Source organism: Odocoileus virginianus, chromosome 4 (genome assembly GCF_023699985.2).
Source record: "Odocoileus virginianus isolate 20LAN1187 ecotype Illinois chromosome 4, Ovbor_1.2, whole genome shotgun sequence".
Classification (NCBI taxonomy): Eukaryota; Metazoa; Chordata; class Mammalia; order Artiodactyla; family Cervidae; genus Odocoileus; species Odocoileus virginianus.
In genome coordinates this window covers 34,457,750-34,476,826 of record NC_069677.1, presented here as the reverse complement: position 1 = coordinate 34,476,826, position 19,077 = coordinate 34,457,750, and the positions used below count along the sequence as shown (strand labels likewise).

Sequence of the window (19,077 nt, the reverse complement as noted above, 5' to 3'; positions counted from 1 at the left end):
GAATCAGAAACAAAGACCAAATATATTTCTTAATATACCATACCAGCTCACCAGGATTCATAATTTGGGCTTCCAAGGCAAAGAGAGAGCCATTTGTACATAGGTTTTGAAGATGAAAACCAGTGGCAAAGGCAGAAAAAATGATGGCCATCTGAACACTGGAGCTCGTTGATGGCGAGTTACCAGAGATTAGAGAGCTCCTTCAGTTGCGGTGGTCAAAGATTTCTGCCCCTGGGCAAGCAGTGCTGAATTTGTTGTCAAATGACTGTTTTGTTTGCTGTTCTACCTTGAGATCACTACCATATTTTTAAATTTTTTCCTTCACCATCTCCTCATTCTTATAGTGCTTTTTTTTTTAAAGCTTCTGGCTCATAGTCATAAATATATGCATTTTTTCCCTCCAAGCTATTGTAAGTTTGTTTTCTTTTTCTGGAAAATTTTCTCTGAAAATTTCCATTTCCATTGTCATTAGCAAAGCTCTTGCTTCCAGGCCTCATGTATGGGTGAATATCATAGCTGGAACCCACATGACCCATTCTACCTATAGCTGATGTCTCAAGAATCTGCAGTAACTTCCTAGTGGCTCCTGCACTAATCAGCACTTCCCCTTGACTTTTAAAATCTGTGAATATAGTCTATATACTTTGATGGCCTTCTCCTCCCACATACTTTAGGGGCTTCCCTGGTTGCTCAGTGGTAAAGAATCTGCCTGCCAATGTTGGAGATGTGGGTTCAATCCCTGGGTAGGAAAGATCCTCTGGAAAAGAAAATGGCAACCCACTCCACATACATAATTCGGCCCATCTCAAGTCTTATCTCATTTATGAAACATTGTGTTATGAACTGAGCTATTTTCACCTAAAATTAGTATGTTGAAGTTCTAACCCTCAGTTTGATTGTATCTGGAGATAAAGTCTTTGCAGGGTGAAAAAAAGAAAGTGAAAGTGAAGTCGCTGGGTTGTGTTGAACTCTTTGTGACCCCATGAACTGTAGCCTGCCAGGTTCCTCCACCCATGGGATTTTCCAGGCAAGAGTACTGGAGTGGGTTGCCATTTCCCTCTCCAGGGGATCTTCCCGACCCAGGGATCAACCCAGGTCTCCCACACTGTAGGCAGATGCTTTTACTGTCTGAGCCACCAAGGAAGTCAAGATTAAGTAATCAAGATTAAATCAGGACATAAGAGTGGGCCCTAATCCAATAGGATTGGGACTTTGTAAGAAGAGGAAGAGATCTCTCATATATGTGTGTGTATATATATATATATATATATATATATGCTCTAAGTTCTAGAAAGGAGAAAAACATTATTCTATAAAAGCATGTAGCAAAAGAACCAAGTTTAATCTTCACAGCCTGGAGTTCTGGAGGTTTCTCTGAAGAGTTTAAGCTGTAACTTGAAATTTCATGAAGAATTTACCAGGCAAAGAGGTAGACAGTAGGTGCAAAACATCTGACTCAGGAAGGAGCTTGGGTATTTGAAGATCTTAACAAAGGATAGTCTATGTGAAGATTATTGAATGTGATGGAGAATGGCATGAAATGAAGCTGGAGAAATCCAGGGCAAATTACAATGTGGCTATGCAGGAAAAGGCAAGATTTTTATTCTAAGAGCAATGGAAAAATCACTGAAGTATTTAGAAGTATGATGTGAGTAGGTTTATCAGTTGCTTGGGGACGTTGGTATGATATAGAACGTTTGGGTGTGGACATAGTCCCTTTGGGAACTGGTCAAGTAGATAGTCAGTGGAGGATTGGAATAGGGAATTATATAATCCAGTTTGGGACTCAAAAGATAGTTTGAAGTCTGAAATACCTTTGAAGTTGTCAGAATATACTTGTGTATGTCCATGAGAGTCTATAGGAAGAAGGTACAGTGATCAAAGAAGCAGGCTAAGATCCAGCACTGGGTCCTGAAAAAAAATCAAGAAGTATCCAAAGAGATAGGAGTAAAAGTGTAAGACTGAAATCTCAGGTCACAAGGAATGAGGATGTTTCAAGAGAGCTGGCACCAGCTTTACTGTCAAAAATTGTGAGGGTTGTTTACCAGGAGGCAGAAAATGCCCATTGAATTGAATAAACACAGGGGTTCTACTTTGGGGCAAACATTATGCAAGGTGTTTTACATGTAGCTTTAATTCTCAAGTGCAGTAGATATTATTGTCATGAGGCAGATGGAACTGAGCATCAGAGTTCAAGGTCACACAGTAAGAAAGGGTGAAGGCAAATCTGGCCTTCATGATGCTAAAGACATGGAGACCTATACTTCTGTTCTGCCACTTAGCCCAAACCAGTTGTGTTATTTTTGTTGTTGATGCATGTTTGTTTGTTTTGGTATTAAAATCAAGGCCACAGAACTAAATTCTATTTATTCTCTTACTGCTTTATGTGTATATGTAGTAGCCTTGTCTCTCCCACTGGATTTATAACTTTGCTAAGGGCAAGCACTAGAGCGTAGTGTGGAGGAAAGAAAATAGACTTTGTAACCTGACAGACCTGGGTCACAGTTTAAAAATTATAATGTCCATGAAGTGTCTTGTGGAGTGACAGGTACAGATGAGCCAAGTGTTGAATGCGGCTTTCATTATTTCTTTGTATCCCTTTCAGCCCAATGTGCTGTACAGAGTGAGGTTAAATAAATATCAGATTTAATTCTTAAGGTATTTTAAATGATAATAAATTCTTTATCTGTTAATTGTACCCATCATAATTGCTAATTTAGTTTAGCAGTCAATCCATTCCCAATAATGAAAACTTGCCTTACCATGGGACTGAGAAGAGAATAGAAAATGAGATTCTCAGCCTTTCCTTAAACCTGTGCAAATGCCACATTGGAAAACTAGACCCCTGAAAATCATGAACTCCTTGATAACAAGTTCTGTGATTTCTCTAAGATGCCATTTCCACTGTACCTAATGTAGCACTAGGCACATGGTATTTACACAGTACTTACTGAAATAAAATAAACAAATTGCATGTTGATGAAGAGGAGATTTCTTGGCCCCTAAAGACATCAGAAGTTTTCTTTTCTAAAGTACAAAATGTCAGGTGCTAGAATGGCATTCTAACTTTCTAACTACTATCCTCACTTCTCTTTGTAATGCATTTATATATAGTTTATATGCATGTACAATTGGGCATCTTATCATCCTTTCCAAAAATGTCATGAAAATAATACGATTTCAAAAGTTATTTTTGACACGAACAAGTTAAAAATATTTCTTAGACTGGAGCCAAGGCTTAATAAGTACTTTTATCATCATGACTCATCAAACAATATATTAGAATACTCTGTGAGTATTATCTGAATAGTTATCTGAATGGTTCAATCATGCCCAAGTATGTGGAAACTTAGGTGGGACCAAATGTAGATGCTTAAAAACTTCTCAATTGCCTGTTTTCCACCCTTTCATAGCTTTACAAATACAGTAATAAATGCATGATCCAAGTCTGTGCTCATTTTCTTTTATTTAGGTATCATAAGAACATAATATTTTAAAACCACTTGATTCTTTGTTATCCTTCAGTATTTTCTGGAGGATTTGTTTACCTGTGATTGCTAACTTTCTGGGCAGAGTGACAATAATATGTTTTGGATCATGTGAAGAGCTGTGAAACTGTGCTGTTCCCCCCCTTATCCCATGCTCCTGCCAAACTGGTCTCTTCAACATTCTCAAACCTGCCAGTTCTGCTATCTTACCCTGAAATGACACATGCCTCCTTTGCATCCTACTGTGGAAATACCCCTCCTTTCAAAGCTCAATTCCCAGACTGCCCTCTCTAAGAATGTACATGTATCAGAGACTCAATAGAGTCTTGAGTTGAATTTAATATCAGACAGCAATTTTCTTCCTAACTTAATTCCTCATGTACTATTAAGAATGAATAAATTGGGTTCATTAGTATCTCTTTCTAGAACTTGAATGAAGATATGCAAACTGCAGGTGTATTGCAGGCATCTCAAACACATTAAATGTTTACAGGGATCAGGCAGTTACAAGAAATGAATATGGTGTGCCTGATGGTCAGAATGTAAAGTGGGGGAGGTAGAGGCTGTGATAAAACTAAACAGCATATGCTTGTATGAAGTAGCAGCACCTGCTATTTTTAGCTGATTTTTGCCATACTTTGTTCTATCATTTACTTAATGCCTAGAAATGTGCCTGACATGCACTAGAACCTCTATACATATTTGTTGAATGAATGCATGAATGAGAAACCATTGCTTCCAAATCTCCCACTTTCTCAATAAAGAAGAGAAATCCAAAATTTGTACTGGAACATTAACATTTTAATTTTGATGACAAGTCCATTAAAATGAAAATTCTGCTCTGACCAAATCCATCTACAGACCACAGTTGGTCAGCAGTTTACTACCCATCCTATATTTGTTTCTAAAGGGGGAATTCTTTTTTAATAATTTTGTAAAGGGTAATAATTCAGGTAATATGTATAGCTTCTCTCTGGCTGGAATCATCAAAAGTAGTTAAATAATAATAGAAAAAGAATGGGTAGAATAGATGGGAATGACACTTAACATTTTCTGAAACATTTTCATCTGGATTCTCGCTTGATCTTTAGAACAGCTCAGTTAAATGGAAAGAAAGTTACTTTCACCTCCATTTAACTGCCTTCGAATACATCCAGTCTCTTCACTGCTGTTCGGATTGAATGGTGATTATTTATTGACCCATTTTAAAAGCAGCCCCAAAGTCAGCGTAGTTCTTGTCTTTGTTCATTTAGTCAAACTGACTGACCTAAGGGAACCCCAAGCACAGTGCTTTTACCTGCCCAGTTGGTAGCTTGTCACTTGTCCATTTTGGGACGAGCTATTTCAGTGGCTCCATAAAGGAGCCACCTGCCTGGACATTCAGGAACGCTGGGTTCTTTAGATATGGTGCTGCATAAAGCAACCTGAAAAGAACATCATAAAGCATGCCCTGATTCCTGCCTTCTTCACTGCCTCATCTAGAAAATGTGTCTACCTGCCAAATACAGCGGGGTCAGAAAATCAAAATAGAAACAGGAAACAAAGGAAATTAGAGACAAATTTATTTGCAGAGTGTGTCTTTGTCGGGATACATGGAGAGCAAAAGAACAACTGTATCTGTTTGAGTCTATTACCTAGACATTATAGGAAACAATCCTCAGTGCAGACAAGTTCAAACACGTGTGGTTAGCCTATTTTCAGATCTGGAAATGAGAGACTTAATATAAGCAGATGAGTATCATTTAAAAGTAGATGACTTTCCACTCTGATTACACCTTCATTTGGTTTCAGAAGTCTTGGTCTGCCCAGGAAATTTTCTATTCTGTACCTTCATGACTTAGAAATGGTTAGGCCCAAACAGTCAATGTTTTCTTTCAGAACTGAAAAAGGTAAGGTATCCCAGACAGCTGGTGTGGGATGGATGAATCAATGTGTTTTAACATACCACCTGTTCCTCCTGTTCCCCAACCAGGTACATAAAACATACACACATTCATTCCATTGTAATGCGGAGGTAAAAATACCCATAGGCCACAACCTACATAAATTCTTAGGAAAAGCTAAGAATTTTCTTAAGTTCACAAAGGTGAATTTAGCAGTCAAAGTGCATATAACACTTGAGTTAAAATAGACATGTTAGGCTCCTTGAGAACTTCAGCATTTTGTCATTAATTTTTTTTTTGGAGAGTAGTTGCTTTACAATGCTGTGTTACTTTCTGCTGTACATATATGCTGTTCATATATGTACATATATATATATATATATATATATATATATCTTTTTCTGATTTCCTTCCCATTGAGGTCACCACAAATGACAGATGTATAAAATGTGTTGCCTAGAAAGGTAGTAAGGGCTTCACTGTTCTTTCCTAAACAAGCCATTAGGATATAAAGAACTCAACAGGTCAAAACCTACTGAAATGTGTTCCATATCTGGACACCCATTTGTACCCATTTCTGAAGTACCTTGTTGCCCGACCATCACAAAAATTAACTCTTTGCCTTTGCTTCATTCTGCCTATGATGTAAAAAAAATAATAATAATTTCCATTTATAGTCTTTTCCAGAGTTTCTCAGGACAGAGAGTATAAGCTTCCTTGAATTTACAATAAAATGATGTATAATAACATTTATGTCTACTTTCCAATCAACCTTTGTAAAAGAATTTGGTATAAGACTTGCTTTTGTTATAATATAGCATCTGGTAGCCTGAGGTCTATAGAAAAATCCTGTGCCTCTGATTACTAGAAGAGATATTTACTAAACAAACAGGCCATTGAAGGTGATGTCATAGCTAGCTTTCTGGTAAGTTTGTATATGTAAAGTGTTCTAAAATCTAAACTTAGGCAAAATAAAATTAAATAGATTTAGACAAAACAGAATTAGATAGCTAAACATGTAGCAATAAGTAGAATAAACATGTATTTCAAGTAGTTATTTTAAATGTATGTCTTTTCACTTAGCAATTCTACATCTTGGAATTTTGTGTGAAGAAATTACAGGACAGTGCACAAAAACTAAAATATAAGAAAAATCACTTCTATACAGTTCACAACAGTGAAAACTGGTAGTGCCCTGTGCCTTTCAAAAGATTTTCATTTAATAAATTATTGTACATCTATATAATGTAATATTTCCATCCTTAATGATAACATAACACAAAAGGGGACACAGAACGTTGTCCATCATACACATTAACTGAAAAAGCAGATTGCAAAAACAGTATAATAATCTATTGCATTTTTTCTTAAACTATATATGTAAAAAAAATATCTTGAATGATAAACACCAAAGTATTAGAAAAGATTATGTCTGGAGGGTGTAATTAGGAGTTATCCTTGTTTTTCTTTGTATAATTTCTGCTAATGGCATACCCAATTTTTATATTCAGACAAAGGAAAGGAAAATAAAACAAAGCATCATATTTCTATCTTAAATCATAAAACTAGAAAACAAGCTCGCAAAAACTCACAGACTGAGTATAATCCAGTTGGTAACTCTCAAATTCACAAACTCAGGTGTTCAGATAAGCTGTGCTTCACATCTCAAAGACTCCCATCCCTCTGAATTCATTCAGTCCTTGATTTTGGTAGTGTTAAAATGGTCTGAACTAGAGGAAATTAAGGAATTCTTTCCATTCTAGAAGATGTTCTTTGTCTTCCTAACTTACTAAGTTACATTTAAGATCTTATTATTTCAGACTTCAAAGATATTTGCTGTGTTTACTCTCCCCTCCTATATTTCTTGTTTCTGGCAAGCAATTCTAATATGCTTGCTATCTAGTTATTCCAGGTTCCCATAGAGTAAGTAACCAACAATTGATGAAGACCACCAGAGTGATCATAATGACGAACTGTAAAGTTATCCTCTTCAAACTTCCCTAAATCTTTGAACAGTTTTTCAAATGTCTGTCCCACAGAAGCAAATATGTTCCTTTATGTGGTCCTCTGTGTGGTTCCTCTATCAGCTTTCTGTTTGTGTGTGTGTGTTGTTTTGTTTTTTTGGTGTTTTTAAAATTGAATTATAGCTGATTTACAACACTGTGCCAAACCCTGGTGTATAGCAGAGTGACTCAGTTTTACACACACATACATTCTTTGTTTAATATTCTTTTCCATATGGTTTATCCAGGAGATTGGATATAGTTCCCTGTGATATAGATATAGAATAGGATCATATTGTTTATCCATTTTATGCTGTTCTGGAGGAACAACTCTCAAATGAATTCAAGACAAAAACCTTTTTTATTAATGGTCTGGCTTCCTCTTTACACTTCCTCTAGGATACCACTTTATCTCTAGTTGCAGTAAAAAGTGCTGAGTAATCCCTAGTGAAACAAGTGATTCAAAGATAGATCATTAGTGAATGCTAAGCCCTTATGTGAAAGTTGAGGGTAGGGAAGTGCTAACAGAATAACTGTAAGGTTTCAAGGTATTATTCTACAGACTGCTTGTTAGTTGCAAATGGGAAAACTTACTATGGCGAAATCCTGTGGGAATCACCTTAACCAAGAGATCAAATTTAACTTTATTACTAGTGGGATTAGCTAACATTATATGCCTTCTGGTTTGAAGTAATAAGAAGTAACAGTATATTGCTTACAGAGTATTCTTGCTTAAGATTCTTCAACTTACAAATAACCAAACCTTTAGATCTAACTTCTAGTTCACAGGAATTGCAGAGGACAAAAGCATAGGTTAACTCAAACCTGGAGGAAACAATCAGAGAAATCCTGACTGTAAGCCATTCTACAAAGCAATTGGCCTGGTCTTTTCTAAAAGTCAGTATAATGGAAGAAAAAAATCGTGGGCTACTGCTCTAGACATAACAAACAAAGGCAATGTGGGACCCTTTATTGGATATTGGTTTTTTAAAAAGAGTTATAACAGACACTTAAATGACAATTGGGAAAATTTGAATTTGAATTGGATATTGAGTGATATTACAGAATTGTATTTTTAAGTGTATTTTAAGTGTGATAGTGAAATTATAGCTACATAAGAAAATATGCTTATTCTTAGAAGGTGAAAACTGAATTATTTGAGGGAAAGACTTATGTATGAAATTTACTTTCAGATAATCCCTCCCAGAATGAAAGAGAAAGTAAGAGAGAGGACAAAAAAATATGGCAAAATATTAATAACTGTTGACTTTAGATGATGGGCATATGAACACTCATTTTATTATTCTCTCAACTTTCTGTTGTTTGAAATTTTTCATAACAAAGAGGGGCAAAAGGGAAGGTTAAACCAAAAAAATCAAGCCTTTTATAACAATGCTTGGCATTCTGATTGTATTTGTAAGCCTGTATCATAAAGATAGGATATTTAGAATTTTTCTTTCATGGTTCTTTTAAAACTGCTTCAGAGAAAATAGTTTGAATATTCTTATAAGATTGTCTCTCTCTTGAGAGATTCATGGATTTTTATTTTCCCAGTCTGTTTGTAACCTCCTATGAAGCTTCTGGAACATTTTGGATTAATCATCAGTAAACATTTACTAAGCACTTCCCAGAGTTCAAGCACTCTACTAGTCATCATAGGCTTCACAGCGTTCAGAGTAGATTCTGTCACAACCTCAGGTGTCAGGAAAAAGATTCTGTTCTTTATCCAGTAATGAGATTCTTTTAAGTGATCTCAACAGGGAAATTCAATCTCATAAATGATTGATATGTTAGAGGTATAATACTCAGTACTCCTTGCCAAGACTGAGAGAACTGTAGGGAACGTTTACCCAGCACAGAATCCAAGAATCTGTTAGGGTCACTCTGTCCTTTGGCCAGAGATAAGTTAGGTTCAAGCTCTAGTCCATGATTTGTGGAAAGTCCAGCACCCTCACCAAGTTTGCTGTGAATTCCTGGGTACCATAGATTCTCATGGTCTCCTCAGACTCTGCTCACCTTCTGCCAGTGAATTCATTCAGTTCTTGTTCCATCCATGTCAACTCAGACCCACTCCTTGATTTTTTAATATGAAAACAAGGATTTGATGATTTTTGGAAATTTTCTGAGATGTCATGTGGTCCATAGCATTAATTGTACGTTGGAAGGGGAGAAATGTAAAGCTGGAGGAAAAGCAGCCAAGGAATTAAAACCTTCATAGATCATTAAAGAGTCCAGATCTTATCCTGCTTCCTTATCTTTAGGTTGAGCCTTTCTGGAAAAATGTCTTTCTATCCTTTGACATCTAGATTCCAACTGCTTTTTAGGAAACTCCATCATTTTAATTTTTCTTTCAGGAGCCATCTCTGCTTTTCCAACAGTACAAGTCCCACATCTAAGAAATTCAGGGTGAATTAGTCCATGGATCACCCGCCAGTTAGTTCTTAGAGAATTTTGCCTTTCAAATCAAGCATAATTTTGACTTTTGTTGGGGGGTGGGTGGAAGGTTCAGTGCTGAGGAGATGGAGGATGTGGGGAGAGGCTTTGGCACTCCCAGCCAGGTGAAATAGTTTTTGATGGACAAGACCTCCATCATAGTCTTATCTCCAGTGGAGACCTTCCAAATTACTCCTCCAGCTGTACAAACAAATTCACACACTTCTCAAAGATGAACAATAACTTTCTGGAAGCAAGTTGTCAATCCCATGAGATAAAACTTTTTTTTACCTGCCTTTTTAATTATCAAGGCCATCTTTCTCACAATGGAATGAATATTTCTTATTACAAAAATAGTGATTTTTAAAATCCTTCCCCTAACAACTGCCCCAAACAATACATGCCCCCCCAATACCATGAGCATACACAACCTCACACCACAAACACATACACACCCCTACTTTCCACCCCACCCACCCACCACACACTGTTTTTATTTGAGCCTTTTTAAGAATTGGAAATAGACCTGAGTAGCTCTTTTTGTTATTCCAATACCCAGACAAAACTTTGCAGCCATGACCAGTAAGAACTTAAACTGTTAATAATTTCTTAGACAAGGCTTTCCTCAGTTTCAATCTTGAAGGTGAAGGAAGAGGACAAATTATTTTATTGAAGCTGTAAGAAGGCATGGCTGTGATTCAAGAACAGAAATAGAATAACCTGAAAAGTGGTCAACAGACTGAGAATCAAAAAGACATTAGAAAGTGGTGAATGAGAAGGTCAGTTTGCAGAACCCTATAGAATGAATTGATTATGAGGGACTGGTGAAGTAAAAATGAACAGTTTTTGCACAGTCTATGAGAGAAACAGGGAGAAATAGGAAAGCAACATGGCCCATCTTGTTTGGTTATCACCTCAATACTTCCATGTACATGAAGCCTTATACTTAGCCAAAAATAATTAAATAAATAATTTGGGGGCATCTTTATAATTTAAATTACAAACCAGACCTTGAGCATAGAAAAGCTATATTCCTTTTTGAACCTGAATGAGATGTCCTGCCCCCTTCCTGACTTGGTACTGAGAGGCTAAGAAACCGACCCCATGGTGGGCGCCCAGTATGACACTACATAAAGAGACTGAGGTGTGTGAAGTAGTAAGAGAAAACTGATTTATCCTCATTTCTCCAGGCAGCCCCAAAGGAGCCTGTAGCTTCTGAGTAAATGACTTGAAGCTAGATAGTGTAGGCCCTGGCAATTCTGAAGAAACTCTTAAGCAGTCCAGGAAGTGAAGATTGGATCAATTTATCATACACAGTGAAATGCTACCTGACCAGTGGAGGAGGCGCTGGGTGCGCAGGCACAAGCAGAGGCCGGGGTCTGATCCTGCCTTCCTAGATATCAAGCAAATTCTCCAAAGGGTGTAAGGGAGATTCAGGGCTATACCTTCTTGTCTGCCTGGAAGGGTTGGTGCTCTCCCCACAAAAGCTTGCTATTTATACTTTCTTTTCAGAAATAATCATAGCTACTTCTGATATAAAGGCAATTTAATGTTCTGCTAAAGTTCTGAGATTATTAAAACCATTTTCCTAATGTCTTTATTATAATAGCTATCATTCTGATCATCCCACTTGTAACATTATTGTTTCTTAAGATTTCTAATGCATCTTAATCAGACATATGGTTTCCTAAGTTAACCACTTTTGAGGCAATTTCATGACGATTATATTACTCAGAACCCTTATTTTAAACCATATATTAGGTAAATGTCTGAAAATACTGAGTAAGTGAACAGGGTTACAACTTTTATTTGTATTTTCTTTTACAAATAAAATTGTGAGTAGTTAGCTAGAACTTGCCGGAGAAGGCAGTGGCACCCACTCTAGTCCTTTTGCCTGGAAAATCTCATGGATGGAGGAGCCTGGTCGGCTGCGGTCCATGGAGTCGCGAAGAGTCAGACACGACTGAGCGACTTCACTTTCACTTTTCACTTTCATGCATTGGAGAAGGAAATGGCAACCCACTCCAGTGTTCTTGCCTGGAGAATCCCAGGGACGGGGCAGCCTGGTGGGATGCCGTCTATGGGGTCACACAGAGTCGGACACAACTGAAGTGACTTAGCAGCAGCAGCAGCAGCTAGAACATGCAGTAGGCTTGTTTTCTGTTATATCCTAATGGCAAGCAGATTACAGGAAGGTGTAACATTTTTTCAAGGTAAATAGCATTGACTATGCTTGGAGAGGGGGTTAGTTGCCTAGAGAGTACATAGTTGAAAGCAAATATTTTTCTAACCTTCTGAAGGTTTCAGTGATTCCTATTAATAATCCAAATATATTTTTGAAATAGCAAGCTCTATTATTGTTTACTCTCGTTCTAGGTAAATGGGCTTAAAGTTTTAACAGTTTTGACTTTTAAAAGTATAGTCTATCATCTCCAGATCTTTCATAGAAAAAAATATACACACTTATGGGGTTCAAAATATAGCCTGTTAGATGCAAGGGGATGCAGGGTCCAGTGCTGAAACAATCACTGAGATCATTGATGCTTTAGCTAACTTAAAATTAAAATTGAAGTTTATCTGTTGCTAAGTATATAGCATAAAATTTACAGATTAACAAGTATCTCGACTGAGTAATCCTTATTTTAAACTCGTAACTTCTGGAAAACCCAGTTTTAAGATTCAGACCTAGATCAAATATGGTGAAATAAATAGAACTTACTATTAGTGTTTCATTAGATATAAAAATTCAATAAAGTGAAAAGTGACTATTATTTGTAGACTACTTTTGCATTTTATAATTCTACCTTCCTTTTGTTGTCTCAACAAACATGGCTTATTTCTAGTCTAATATGTTTAAAGCTATGCACATATGTAGGGTGCTTTGATCTTTGCTCAATCTGAAAATAACTTCAAAATCGCAAGATTGAAATAATCCAAAATTGCAAGATTGAAACAGTCCTCAATTACTGATTATTTTGCAACTCACAGGATATGGCATATATCTGTAAATGCGAAAATATGTGTCTGATGTTATCGATGGAGTGTTTACACTAATATTCATAACAGGAAAATAGATCCACATTGCAATATCTACCATATTATTGGTGTTTGTTACCTCCACTTTTCAGATGCTAGCAAAAGGAACCAAGTCCAGTGAATATGCAAGACTGTTTTCATGAACCATAATGCTAAACTTATGTGTCTCAGTAGTATCAAATTTTGAGTTAGGTCATTGAATTCTGAGGCTACAGAGACAGGTAAAATATAGGGAAAACTTTATACCTACAGGGTAGACAGAGCAACATTGTTCTGAACAGTGGAAATTATTCAGTTACAATTTTTTTTAGGAAAAGCATACCTGGTATAGACTGCCTAATTATTAAGAGGAAGTTGGGGATGGGATTCTACTAGAAGAAAGGGAAAAGTACTATTTTCTTGACATTTTTCACTAGGTTCATGAGAAACAACTCAGTTTACCATGAATAAACTAGCTCTCTTCTATTTGAAAATATGTCTTCTCTAGGCAGGTCACCTTTTCATAAGACTTTAGGACAAGAAATTGGATTCCTGTGTTAGGCAGAACACTCTGGGCTTCTTAAATATCTCTAGGGTCAGGTAGTATGATAAAGGGGCCATCACTCAGAAGTGTAATAGGACCTCAAGGCCATTTTGGCCCCAGCCCAGACTGACCACTAGCAGAACCTGCAATGATTTAACCCTGATCTAACCTGCTAGGCAGCTCTATGCCTGAGGATTTAACCAGATACATTTTACTATATAATAAGGCACTGTTTTTCATCTCTTGGTTAGAATTTTAATGAAAAATTATTTGGTAAAAAAAAAAAACTTTGAAAAGAAAATAGTAGGAGTTTTCAACTGAAGATACTGTTAGCTCAGTGAGAAAACTTCTCAAAAGATACTGAAAAGAGCAGGATTGATGATATGCTCGTTCATACAGCCATTCATTCAACAAATTACCCTTGTGTCAGCTCTCAGCCAAGTTTCAGGTGCTGTGTGATGAAGGAAATACAGTCACTGCCTTTATGAGAGTTCAGGTTTAGTACTAACATTCTGCTAAAGATGTTAAAGTGAAAAATAAATAAGTAAATAAAGATGTTAAAGTGTTACACTCAATGTTTGAAGATGCATACACTATCTTGAAAGTGTTAGGTCAATGCATTGTCTCCCCCACTGCTCACCCATCACAAATGCCATGCTGTATTACTTTATCTTTAAAAAATGTGTATGAGTGTGTATAATTATAGTTTATCTTGTCAATAGTGGAACCAATTTTCCCCTGTTCAAGTGAAGATTTTGCAGGAGAAGTGTGATTTCTGCCTTTTCCTTTGGTCTCTAGCAGAGCAGGATGCATTTTCTCATCAGAAATGCATTCTCATTCCTCATCAGAAAAGAGGAGAAAGATCTCAAGGTTAGAGCTCTCATCTTTTTTTTTCTGGTCACTTATTGACTCAATTCAAGGAAAATTGTTACAAATTGGTTAAATTTGTTTTTACTTTTAATGCAGTAATGTACTCATAGTAACTCTATAAATGCCTGATCGTTATATTCATATAAAACTTACCATTGTGTGGGCAGCAATTCTTAGTAGGAAAGAAGAGGCTGAGCCACATCTAGTGCTTGCCCTCTAAGTGCTTAAAATGATGAGAATTTAATCATTAATGCCAGAGAAGAGTCAAGGCCTTTTTACTAGAAAAAAAAAAAAAATGAGGAAAAAGTACAAATACCTATTATTCAAGATATTTTCTGTAAAGAATTATTTCACAAACTGTTCTAAAGTCAATTATACTCTAATTCGATGCATCAGAAAATCAATTTAAGTTATATCATTGGTATACAAGGATATGTAACAAAGTTAAACAGGTAGCTTTACTGCAGGATTCAGTATGTTAATTGTTAAAAGGATACTAATATGCTAGATCTCCCAAACTAATTTGACTGTAGGATCTGTTTTTTCTGGAATACTTATTAACTTCAGCCTCACAGAACACATGTTCCACTGAATAGTTTGAGAAATGCTGCTAAAAATTTTATTTCTTTGAATAGTATCTCCTAGAGTATTATTCTACACGATCTAAAAGAAAATGAAATAGATCAGCAAGCATACCACAAAAATCACAAACAACTATGAATTGCACAGTTTCTTAAGGCTGTTTAAATATTATACTAAGAATATAAAAAACATCATTTTGTAGCAAAGAGGAATTCTTTAGGAGTCATTAACCTAGGTTTTGATCTGGACTCTACCTAATTTACTTTAGGAGTCACTTGCCTAGGCTTTGATATAGACCAAATGACTGTGGGAAAGCGTGTCAGTTCTCTAAACCTTAGCTTTTTCATCTGTTCTATGGGGATATTAATATCTATTTTGACAACCTTGCTGATGATTGAAAATCTCAAACAAGTTCATGGGTGTGAAATAACTTTCAGAATTCTCACACAAAAGGACTATTCAGTTCATTTCAGTCGCTCAGTCGTGTCCGACTCTGAAACCCCATGAATCGCAGCACGCCAGGCCTCCCTGTTCATCACCAACTCCTGGAGTCCACCCAAACCCATGTCCATTGAATCGGTGATGCCATCCAGCCATCTCATCCTCTGTTGTCCCCTTCTCCTCCTGCCCCCAATCCTTCCCAGCATCAGGGTCTTTTCCAATGAGTCAACTCTTCGCATGAGGTGGTATTGGAGTTTCAGCTTCAGCATCAGTCCTTCCAATGAACACCCAGGTCTGATCTCCTTTAGGATGGACTGGTTGGATCTCCTTGCAGTCCAAGGGACTCTAAAGACTCTTCTCCAACACCACAGTTCAAAAGCATCAATTCTTCGGCGCTCAGCTTTCTTCACAGTTCAACTCTCACATCCATACATGACCACTGGAAAAACCATAGCCTTGACAAGACGGACCTTTGTTGGCAAAGTAATGTCTCTGCTTTTTAATATGTTATCTAGGTTGGTCATTACTTTTCTTCCAAGGAGTAAGCGTATTTTAATTTCATGGCTGAAATCACCATCTTCAGTGATTTTGGAGCCCCCAAAAATAAAGTCTGACGCTGTTTCCACTGTTTCCCCATCTATTTCCCATGAAGTGATGGGACCAGATGCCAAGATCTTAGTTTTCTGAATGTTGAGGTTTAAGCCAACTTTTTCACTCTCCTCCTTCACTTTCATCAAAAGGCTTTTTAATTCCTCTTCACTTTCTGCCATAAGGGTGGTGTCGTCTGCATGTCTGAGGTTATTGATATTTCTCCCAGCAATCTTGATTCCAGCTTGTGCACCAAAAATACTATGTGTCATTGAATGTCCTGGGATGACAAAAAACTATAAATGTGCATAATGAATCAGTACAGACATTAATTTTGACATTGCTTTGGGTAAAACAAGAGAATAGTCTGTACTATTTCAGCTATTTTACATATAGGGAAAGTTAAATACTGAAAAGTAAAGTTATTTTCTCTGATTTTATTGGGCAGAATGGGGCAATAACACATATTTCAGCTCCTGATTTCAAGAAAGAAACAAAAACAGGTTTACTTGCACATATGGTGCCCAAACTGTTCTGGAAATGATTCATCTGGTAGTATTTGGTCAAGTGTCATTCTGCTTGTTAGCACCATTAGCACAGAAGAAATTGATTACTCCAGTTGGACTGTTAATCCATTTCACTCAAAGTTAGAATTGACATTGTTTTCCAGCCATTCTATCTGTTAATCTATAGGCATCATTCCCAACACTAGGAAATCTCAACTCCCCTAAAATTTCACATAATGCTTAATATAAAACACAAATAACTTGACATTGGGGTAAATAAAATAGTGTAACAGATAGCAAGTTTGGTCTCAGTAGAATATGCCTGTTTGCATGTGTGCATGCTAAGTGGCTTCCCTCGTGTCCAACTCTTTGTTATCCTGTGGACTATAGCCCACCAGGCTCCTCTGTCCATGGGATTCTCCAGGCAAGAATATTGGAGTGGGTTGCCATGCCCTCCTCCAGGAGATCTTCCTGATGCAGGGATCCAACCTGAGTCTCCTGTGACTTCTGTATTGCAGGTGGATCCTTTACCACTGAGCCACAGAGGTAGCCCATGCCTGTGTGTGTGTGTGTGTGTGTGTGTGTGTGTGTGTGTGTAAATATATGTATTTTACCTATATATATACAGATAAAGATAGTAAATATATATTTATATATACATGTATACAGTTTTAAAATATATATATAGGGAAAGTGCTTGAAATTTGGTATAAAAATTTAGTCACCAATGAATATGATCTCCTGTTAATTCAAGTTACTTGAAATTTTTGTTACCAAACTTATGCAAATTATTTTTAATAAGGTTAATTTTTACTTCCTCAAGGCTTAACTCTAAGTTGCAATTCAGAATGATATCATTATTATTTTAATAAAAGTATAGTTGGTTTACAAATTCTGTTAGTTCCAGATATACAGCATAGTGATTCATTTTGTTCAGACTATATTCCATTATAGGTTGTTGGTATCATTATTAAGTTACAAAATTGTTCTGTAGTCACTTTTTTTTTTCCTATAGTCTATTTTTTCTCCCCTTTCCCCCTTACATTCACTCTTATTACTAACTTACGGAACTCTTGGCTTAATTATTTAGTTTATTCTGCATAATGGTATAAATCTAAATGTTTTCATGAGTTTATCAATTCAATTTTCAATCTTTATTTCCTCAACTTTCGGTGTTCACAAAAATATAAAAATGGAAGGCCAAGTGCGAGGTAAAAAAAATTAAATCACCTAGCTGATTAATTTCAGACAGTAAACTTGAAACATTTTTGTTTATTTGAACTTAATTTTCTAGTTGTTTTAAAATCATGGCTAAAGCATGTATAAGCCAAACATATTTTCAATACCCAGTCTCAAATTCTTGTGCTGAAAAATTAGATTCTATATTCTATGAACATTATTATATTATTGCTTAGTCAATATCTACAAGCCAGATACATTTTTTTAATGAATTGACTTTATTTTTTTCAGAACAGCTTTAGGTTCACAATAAAACTTAAAGGAAAGTACAGACTTCCCATGGACTCCTGTTAACAGACATATACTGCCTCCTCCACTATGGCCATCCCCCACCAGAGGGGTACAACTGACTTGTTACAACTGATGAACTTACACTGACACATCCTCACCTCCCAGAGTCCGTAGTTTACATTAGGTTTCACTCTTGGTGCTATCCATCCCATGAGCTTGGACAAACATATGGCATGTATCTCCCATTGTAGTATTACACAGAATAGGCTCACTGACCCCCCTAATCCCTGGCAACCACTAAACTTTTTGTTGTGACCATAATTTTCTTTTCCAGACTGTCACATAGTTGGAATCATCCAGTATGTAGCTTTTCCAGATTGGATTCTTTCACTTAGTAATATGCATTAAAGTTGCTTCCATGTCTTTTCGTGACTTTGCTAGTTCATTTATTTTTAACACTGAATAATATTTCTTTGTCTGGATGTACCAGAGTTTATCCATTTCCTCCAGAAGGACATTGTGGTTGCCGCCAAGTTTTGGCAATTAAGAATAAAGCTGCTATAAACCTTTGTGTGGAAATTTTTGTGTGGATGTTAAGTTTTCAGCTTATTTTGGTAATTATCAAGAAGCATAATTATTCAGTTGTATGATATGAATGTTTTAGTTTCATAAGAAACAGCCAAATTATGTTCCAAAGTGGGTATCATTTGTCATCAGCAGTGACCAAAAGTTTCTTTTGCTGTAAGTCACTGTTAGCACTTTAGGCTTTGGCCATCCTAATAGGCATGTAATGCTATCTCATTGTTTTTTTTTTTTTTTTTTCTTTTTCTTTTTTTGATCTTTATTTTTTTTTCATTTATTTTTATTAGTTGGAGGCTAATTACTTTACATCATTACAGTGGTTTTTGTCATACATTGAAATGAATTAGCCATGGATTTACATGTATTCCCCATCCCAGTCCCCCCTCCCACCTCCCTCTCCACCCGATCCCTCTGGGTCTTCCCAGTGCACCAGGCCCGAGCACTTGTCTCATGTACCCAACCTGGGCTGGTGATCTGTTTCACCCTAGATAATATACATGTTTCAATGCTGTTCTCTTGAAACATCCCACCCTCGCCTTCTCCCAGAGTCCACAAGTCTGTTCTATACATCTGAGTCTCTTTTTCTGTTTTGCATATAGGGTTATCGTTACTATCTTTCTAAAGTCCATATATATGTGTTAGTATACTGTAATGGTCTTTATCTTTCTGGCT

The 19,077-nt window shown here is 36.5% G+C and overlaps 1 protein-coding gene across 11 annotated transcripts in view; it reads left to right on the top strand.

Moving 5' to 3' along the window:
- Window positions 1–19,077, top strand: part of NLGN1 (neuroligin 1) — a 908,992-nt gene that overhangs the window by 736,915 nt on the left and 153,000 nt on the right. The window lies entirely within an intron of this gene.